General features: G+C 44.4%; 1 protein-coding gene across 1 annotated transcript in view; it reads left to right on the plus strand.

Annotated features, from left to right (window-relative positions):
* Positions 1-6: 6 nt before the first annotated feature.
* Positions 7-8957, plus strand: part of LOC102376477 (guanine nucleotide-binding protein G(olf) subunit alpha-like) — a 154986-nt gene continuing 146035 nt past the window's right edge. Inside the window, exon 1 of the mRNA XM_025212439.1 lies at positions 7-141. The gene's annotated coding sequence lies outside the window, so the exon portion shown is untranslated. The remainder of the gene's footprint in view (positions 142-8957) is intronic.

The raw sequence follows: 8957 nt of genomic DNA on the forward strand, positions 1-8957 counted from the left end.
CGCTGCAGAGACCCTGGGAAAAGCTGCGGCTGGAGGAGCGCGAGGCGGAGAAGGAAGCGAGGAAAGTCAGCAAGAGCATCGACCGCGCGCTCAAGGAGCAGAAGCGGGAGTACAAGCAGACGCACCGCCTGCTGCTGCTCGGTATGGGCCTGCGCGTGTGCGTGTGTGTCTGCGTGTGTGTGCCCGGGCGGCAGGTGCCCGGCGGGCCCCTGCTGCCCCTTTGTCTCCTTTCCCGTCTGGGGCCCTGCTTGGCCAGCTGCCTCTGCTACAGCCAGGTTCCCACCTTCCTCTCTCCTCGCTTGGTGGTGGGGTCTGGTCCTAGAAAGGTGGGTGTGGGGGAGTGGCTGTGCCCTACCTGCCAGGGATGCGCCCCAGGCTGAGCTGTGCTTGTCTGACCAAAAAGCCAACTGCATGTGTCTTCCATGTCTTTGTGGTGTGCGCGCGTGTCTCGTGTGCATGCATGCCTTGCGCGTGGCATGTCTTGCATGGTGGGCGCATGAGGCATGCATGCACAGGTGGCATGCACACTGCGTGTGTGTCTCGTGTGCACACACGCCTTGTGCGTGGCGTGTCTTGTGTGGTGGGCGCGTGCACGCGCAGGTGGCATGCACGCCTTGCGTGCTGTGTGTGCGTGGCTTGTGTGCATGCATGTTTTGCGTGGTGGTCGTGCGTGCATCTTGTGTGCACGCGCGTGTGTGTCTGCGCACATGTGTGAGAGCTGGGCACGGCCGCCTCCTGGTTCCTGCCTACAGTCACTGATGGCTCTGGAAAGGGGCAGCAGGAGCTGGTGAAGTGGGCTGGCTGCCCAGCTGCACGGAAATAATGATCTCCTTGGAGGGAGGTGGAGTGAGGCTGAGGAAACCGAGGAGGATGGGTATGTACAGCCTTCGCCTACCTCACACCCTGTTTGTTCCAAGGACAGCGCCTCAACTGCCTGCTCTAAAAGATGTCACTAGAGGATGTCTGGCTGGGCTTGTGTGTGTGTGCATTTCCCATGAAATACTACGCGCTGTTTGTCATTGCTCTTTCTAAGCATTAGTTAATAGGCTTCTCTAGAGGATTTATCCTCCCCGATACACTTGCAGTATGAAAACCACAGAGGTATCTAATACAAGCATCTCATTTCCTGCAGGAAGCGGAACAGTCATGCTGCAGGCGCTTTTGTTTTTTTAATGGCCTGGGGAAGGGATTTACTGGGCTTCCTAGGAGATTTATGGTCATGCTTTTTGGTACAGGAATGTGTTGAATGCAAGGGCTGGGATGGAATTATTTATTTATAAAGCTGTAGTTTAATGTCATTTTAGGTTCTTCGTTCGTTTTTGGAGGGGTGGGGAGCAAACAATGAAATGTGGCAGTGTCCAAGATGCTTCCTTATGTTAAGGTCTGGGTGATGTTTGCCAGAACTGTACGCTCAAATTCTAAAGTAAACCATAGCTTTTATTACTGCCTGGAAGCTTGTGGCATACACAGCGCAGCGCAGGTGGTCATTTGAGGAGGAATTCCTACTGTTTGGAATTCAGTAAGTCCTATAAATGAGGAGGATGGGTATGTACAGCCTTCGCTGTGACATTGTAACATGCTTCATCTGTCCCATTTCAACACAAACTTACTAAAAGAAAAATTATACTCTATTAAAATGAGTTGATTTCCTCCTCCCCCACCCCAACTGTAAAACTTGTGGTAATGCTAATATGGACAGAAGAAGCAAAGCCGGAGTTTTTCGTGGAAGAGCAGTGTAATTGTTTTGAATACCAGGCTGTTTTGTTGATAGACTGATATTGTATATTTTGTCTATAATGGTGGTTTTCAACCTGCGGTCTCGAGACCCCTAGAGGTCTGTAGACTATGTCTAAGTGGTCCACAAAAGATGACTATGATTAATCGAAAGTATGTGAATACCCACACTTACAATTCAAAGGTGTCCGCACCTTCATTCGAAATTTTTTAGGGGTCCTCAAATGAAAAAAGGTTGAAAGCCACTGGTCTGTAACATAGTTGCAGAATATAAACAGGTGTTTGATAGTATACAAGTTTTGGCTTTAGCATACAACTCATCTCCCCCTCCCCCTTAAAGGCAGACCAAAAGAATACAACTGTTTTGACAGCATTTTCAATTTGTCACATCAAAGATCTGAGCAGTCTAGCTCTCCTAGAGCATTTATACACATACCTTTCTGTCCCGCAACATGCTGGAGATCCGCCACTTCGGAGCAGACTCTATTAATTAATTCTGTTCCGCACGTAAGCTGATGCACACTGCACTGTGCCGTGTGCAGTTGTACAAGTGGCGAAATGCACGTCAGCACGCAGAAAATGAAGGTGGTGTGCTTTTGAACTAAAGCACCTGCAAGCGCCACCATGTTCTTTGTGTTGATGCGCATTTTGCCACGTATACAACTGCAGGCATCACAGCGCCAGGCGCTTTTTCAAATCTGTGGTGCTTACATGTGTAAAAAAGCCCCTAGTTCTTATATTAGGGAAGAAGGAGTGGTGTGTTGTGTTAGTCCTTCCCAGGCTGGGACTTAAGTTGTGCATGTAAGTTGCTCTGCTGTATTCGGTGGGGACACCTTGCAGAAAGCGAAGTTAAGCACACACATAAGTCTTTAGGCTTTGGACATAAGAAATAGGCATTGACAGCTCCTTCACCTGGGAGCAAGGAGAGCTGCTTTGTGCTGTTATAAGTCAGGCTCTGGAGAAATGAGTGAAGTGAGAGTGTTTTGTTTCTAACTATAATAACTGGAAAACCCTTCACCTTTCCTTTTTTTATAAAAATACAACTTGTACGTCATTCAGTAGAAATGAAAGAGAACAACTACAATTTATTCTGAATCAAGGATAAAAAAAATAGGATGTATATTTTTGTGTGGATAGGAAATTCCTTCATAAAAGGGACACTGTCAACTTGAAATTCCTTCATAAAAGGGACACTGTCAACTGCCCAATTTTAGAAAATTGTTATAAAAATATGTCTAGCTGTATTCATGGCCTGAAGTCCTCCTATATTTTTTTTTCATTCACTTTTTCCCATTTTTTCTTGTTCAAAAATCAACACAAAGGAAAATAACTAGATTCAAAATACTCTTGCAAAGGAAACAGAACAGAGGAATCGCTTTCCCTCTACCTTGGTAATTCTAAACAAATGTAAAGAGATGCTATTTTAACACTAATTCCCCATTTCTGTAATGAGCTTTACGCAGTTGAATCTCTGCTTCTGTGTAGTCTCATTTATTTTTTCTGATATGAATGGCTCCATTATTGTGCAGGGGATCACCAGCATGGATCCATCTGCAGGACTGGGTCTTTAATTAATTGCTTTTTAAAGGTGTTTGGTATAGTATGAACGAAAAGCTCCGTTTTGTGTAATCAAAACTTATTACATTAACTAAACTGGTCTGTGTGTGTGGCAGGGGTTGGAATGTGAGTGTGTGTGTTTGTTTGTTTGCTTGTTTTTAACAGTGCTTCGTGTAAGGGTTGATACAGTATGTTTAATTCTTTTCCATATATCTTAATCGTGCAGCTGCATTTCATGCAATAAAATACTTATTTTATGTGAATCAAAATATGTCAGCTGCTTTTGTTGTTCTTCATGTAAATTAATTCCTAAAAGTCATGAATCTGCATAAAAGTCTGCAAAAATCTGCACAAAAAATGTCATTCTTATAAGTACTTGCAGAATGTCACTTAGATGTTTGCAAATGGTTCTTCTACAACTTTTATCACATGAAAAAAATGTAATGTAAGATTTTCATTACACCATAGGACACCTTGAGCTCTCCAGCAGATGAATCGAAAAAAACGGGGTAGACTTGTAATGCCTGAATTTGAAATTGTGATGCCTTTTTTGAGGTAGTGGCTTGTGAGAGGGGGTTACTTTAAATTTCTGGCAAGTCTTATGATCTTGCTATTTGATAATTGCTAAAAACAATTTTAAATAATTTGCTTTGCAGCTAGACTTAATAATGTTGCTCAGCCTTTTCTCAGGCTCTTAATCTTCACATTGTTTATGGTGTTGGAAATAGATAAATAAACTTTTTTACCTATAATTTTTGTCAAGCTCAATTTGAATAGAAACTGGAATTCTGTTAAAAATGCACACAGTCATCATTTTCAAATTGTTCACTTTATTTTAGGAAGTATCCTGAAGACAGCCTTCTTTTCTTTATCAAAACACATCTTGTACTTTTTAAACTGCCCATTTCCTTTTTCCTCTTCTATTTCCTTTTTCCTCTTCCGTTTCCTTCATTGAGAATTGTCTGTAGTTAGTACTTCAGTTGTTGTTTCAAAGTGCCACACTTTTAATACTTTTAATAGTATTCAGCACTTGAAGGTGCACTTAAGACCTGGCTCCTGAATCAGGTTTTTAAAATGTAATGGATCACCCCCAGGCATGTACATTTTTCCAGTCTATGAATTAAAACCAAGCTTTTCCTCATGGTTTAAACTGTAGTAGCCAATTTTCAAACAGTTATTCCAAATGGAGAATAGAGACCCTTGATTGACCCTTGTTCAGCTTTCTAAACTGAAACCAAAAGTAGTTGAAGTAAAAACTTTTTCTGAATAACAGGAACTAAGCCACGTGCGGATGTTCAGTTTCTACTGGGAGAATCGCAGCTCTCCCAGTAGAAACTATGTACAGATGTTCTATCTTTTTCTCTTAAAGCAAAAATGGCTGTTCTGTGAGGAAAAATAATATGACTACAGCCAGGTAGAAATTATTCCAGGGAGAGTTTATCTGAGGGGAATAAACCACCTATATGGCTTACGCTTCCCAGAAACCAGGTGGAGTGAAGCTGTGGGGAAAAGCTTCTGTGTTCCAGAGACCAAAATCACCCTGGTCTGGAGAAGGTGCTATGGCAGTTTCCATAGACTGGGAGGGGAAGCTGCTCTTTACCTACTACTTACCCTGAGGATTCAAATGAGAAGCAGGTAGGAGGCTCATGGTGCTGCTGCTCTCCTTGGCTCCTGGGCACCAGGAGGGAGTAGTGCCATACGCCTCTATCTGCTTCTCACTTTGAAATCCTTTGTGCAAGAAGCAGGCAGAAGGCTTTGTCCTGCTGCTCCAGTCCCTCCAGGGACAGGAGGACTGGAGTAGCCCATCCTTTCCCCAGACCAGGATCACTTGTCTCAGGAAGGCACAAGGGGTAGGGGAGAAGGAGCAGATGCAGACTGATCATCTGTGCTGCTCCCTCCCCTGGAATCATTTCTAGGGGTGGAAATTTTCTGCTGCTGGAACTGAATGTTTTGTATGTGGCCTGAAAGCACTGTAAATAGTCTCTCTATTGAAAAGACTGAAAATAATGGGTGTCTGTACGTGTGCTCCAGGGTGGGGGCCCGTTTTAATTAGAGCAGCTCTTGGGAGCCACTCGAACTAAAATGGCCACAGTGCCTCATTTATTCAGTGTCCTGTGTTTCAAAATGGCAGGGGCACTTTAAAGCTTGTTCGAGAAGCTTTAGTTTAAAGCTCCCCTGCCACCATTCTGAAGCATGGGGATGCTGATATATGAGACACTGCAGCGTTCTGATTAAAATGCTCCAGTAGATATGATTGAGTCTGCTCTGATGCGTTCTAATAGGAGCACGTCTGAGTACGTATAAAAGTGCCCAGTGTGGTTACTCATTTAAACTTTTGATGTCCATATAAGATTTCATATGTTTTCCCATGATTCTATAGTTAAGCAAACTGCCACCACCGTATATAGCTCATTTAAAAGTTGAAGATTCATTGATGAAGTTTCTTTAAATAATTTTTTTAAAGACTTATTTTTAAAGGCAGGCATTAGAATTAAATCATTTCTTTTTAAAGTCCTCTTTTAATCTACCATTGCTGCAGTGCAAGTCTGGGTATGTGTATGCATCAATAAACCCCAAATTGCCTCATCTAGCATATTGTTTTAAAATCTTCTCTTTGACTGTTCTTGTGCTTGATTAGTAGAGCATCCTGTCTGTTGAATGCCATTTGTACACTTGTAGTAAAGTATTGCAAACCCAACAACTTGTCAGTGAATAAATTAATTTATTGTTGTTGAGATGATAGATTTATTGCACAAAGGAAGATAAAGCCTAGGCCTGCATGTGCAGCTGGCAAGGATAGACATGTTTGGGCCTTGCAATTTAAATAAATATTTGACAGTGCTGACTGTTGAGTAACCAAATTCTTCCTATTGCTCTGACACATTCCTAAATACTGTGCTGTTTTACCGTTTTTGCATAGCACTTGGCCTGTAGGAGAAGAAATGGTCTGTGCATGAATGAGCTTATACACCCTAGCTGGAGGAGACAAAAAGTGGTCATGGTAATAATAGACGGGTTTTTTTTTTTCCTTCTTTTTAAAAAGATTTTAGCTCTTTTCTGTTTGTTCATAGCCCTGCATAGTAATTTCCTAATGTCCAAGTAATAAATTCCAGTGAATAATACTACTTTGTATAAGAATTAGTTGTGCTAGTGTACTTCATTTTGTGTTATCTTTTAATAATGAAGATTTGTAAGGTGAATGAACTTAAAATATTCTAGGGGTGCACTGATAGAGATTTTGGGGGCTGATACCGATCGCCGATATTTAAGGAAACATATTGGCCAATACTGATCTGATTTCCGATACAGCTCCCTCCAGCTGGTAAGTCCAGTGTGGTGGGAAGGGGGGGGCAGACCAACACCCCCTGCAGTGAGGGAGTGGGTGGGGGTAGGTGCTGCCCAGGCAGGGCAGGGACTGGAGCTGTGGCTCATGGAGGGGGATGCAACGCCCACTGCTGCTTGCACCCTAGGAGGGCATGTGCCCCTCGGATCTGTGTGGGGCAAGAGGGCTGCATGGGGCTCTTTTCAGTGGGGACTGGGCTTGGCCTGGGCACAGGCGGCACTTGGAGGATGCTGCATCCACCCCCTAAATTTCGCCTCCGCTCCCACCGCCAGCTGCACAGCACAGCCCCAGCTCAACGCCTTGCCTCCACCCATGTACCAGGAAGAGCAGGTGCTGCGCCAGGCAGCTGGGAGTGGAGCGGTGGCGAAATTTGGGGTGGATTCAGCATCCTCTCAGCACCACCAGCGCCTGCTCCAAGCCTAGCCCCCGCCGAGAAGAGCCCTGCGCAGGCCCTGCTGTAGCCCACCCCGCCCTGTGCAAATCTGGGGGCACATACCCCCTCCCCCCCGGGGTGCAAGCAGCAGCAGGAGCCATTTTCCCCCTCACCACCACCCATGAGCCGAGGCTCTGTCCCACCTGGGCAGCCCCTACCCCCTCCCTCACCACAGGGGCCTTTGGTCTGCCCCCTTCCTGCCCCCACCCATGCCCTTTCCCTCCCCTCTCCCCTTCTACCACACTGGACTTACCATCTGGAGGTAGCTCTCCAAGCTGCTGGCTCTGCTCCTCACTGCCTGAGCACTGCACTGGAGGTGTGCACAGCACAGGTATTTATCAGCCAAATTATTGGCCCCATCAGGCCGATATCTGATACAGCCAGTTTTCTTTATATCGGTACCGATCTGATACTGGACTGATGCATCGGTGCACCTCTAAAATATTCGTGGGGATCTATGAAAGGTGAACTTACTTCACTCCTAATTCTTACAGATTAGTGAAAAATAAATCAGGAGGTGAGCTCCATTGGTCTAAGAAGACTTTTCTTAAACTCTTTTTTTCCTATATCATAATGGTTCTTGTGTAATTTTATCTGTATATGTGTCTGTATCTTTTCAAAAAATTACAGGGGTAATACTTTATTTTAATGTTCTTTCACTGTGGCATTGCATATCACAAAAAAGAAATAACACTTGAGGGGGCTTTTCTTACATTTATCATGCTTCCCTGACATAATATAAAAACATACTTACGCAGTTACACATGTACTTTGAGGGCAGTTGGCTCTTGAGATATAATCACTGTGGCTAGTTTGTGGGAAGAGGCCATATATATATGCACATGCAACTTTTTTTTAACCAGGATACGCTTAGGTTTCAGTTTGTGCTGTCCTTCAGTAATTAAGTACCTGCAACTGAAAAATTGCATGCATCTAGTGGCTGATATAAGGAAGGAAAGAGATCTCTTTGGAACCTCCTGACTGCAATAGAAGACTCTCCCCTTATTTATTTTTGTTTCCTTTTTCTCTTAACCTTATTTTGGTATATGCTATTCCTGTGAATATGCTATTGATTGTCTACCTCTACTGCTGGCTGCAGAATGACATTGAAATTGTTCCTTTCAATGGTTCTGCAGTAGCAGTGTAATGTGACAATTTTGAACTTCATTCTTCTGATGTTCAGGAAGCCCTAAATAGATTAAAATACAGGCTCTTGAGCTGTTTGCAAACAGTTCAAATTATCATTGCATCACTTCACATTTAGAAGCTTGATTTGCACCACTCTGAATCAGCAAACAAGTTCTATAAAGATATTCACATTTCTTGCCGTAGCATGTTTCCCAGAACTATGCATGTTGAGTCCACTTTACACTGTAAGTAAAAGCAGGGGAAGATCCAGGGGGGTGCAGTGGCTAGTAGCACCTCACTTCAGAGGTGTAGTTCACCTGCTGGTGTCTCCTGTTCCCCATATCCTTGGACGTCTAGGCCCCCTGCAGACTCTGAGGCACAACTGGAGCCCCAGGATGACTTATGACACCCAGGGGAACCAAGCAGGTAGCGGACAAAGGAGGTTGTCATAACCGAAAGGTATGATTTTGTGTGTGCTTCCGCACTAGAATTATCCCCGCCAAATTACAGCTTCATTGCACGGTAGAGTTTTCTGCTGCAGAGGAGAACCCCGGTGCAAGGAAGAGTTTCCCGCCTATTTGCAGCTTCCTTTGCAGAGTGCATTGCTCAAGTTGCAAGAGAAATGCACGGTGCAAAGGAGTTCCCGCCACCCGCATGCAAATTTGTGTCCCGCTATTGGCTAGTTCTAAATTATTCCCAGGTGGCGGCTAATGATTGGCCTGTTAGCTGTATAAGAGGCTTGAGCGGTTTCCGCCCAAGCCG

This window comes from Alligator sinensis, unplaced genomic scaffold (assembly GCF_000455745.1).
Source record: "Alligator sinensis unplaced genomic scaffold, ASM45574v1 scaffold480_1, whole genome shotgun sequence".
Taxonomy (NCBI): domain Eukaryota; kingdom Metazoa; phylum Chordata; order Crocodylia; family Alligatoridae; genus Alligator; species Alligator sinensis.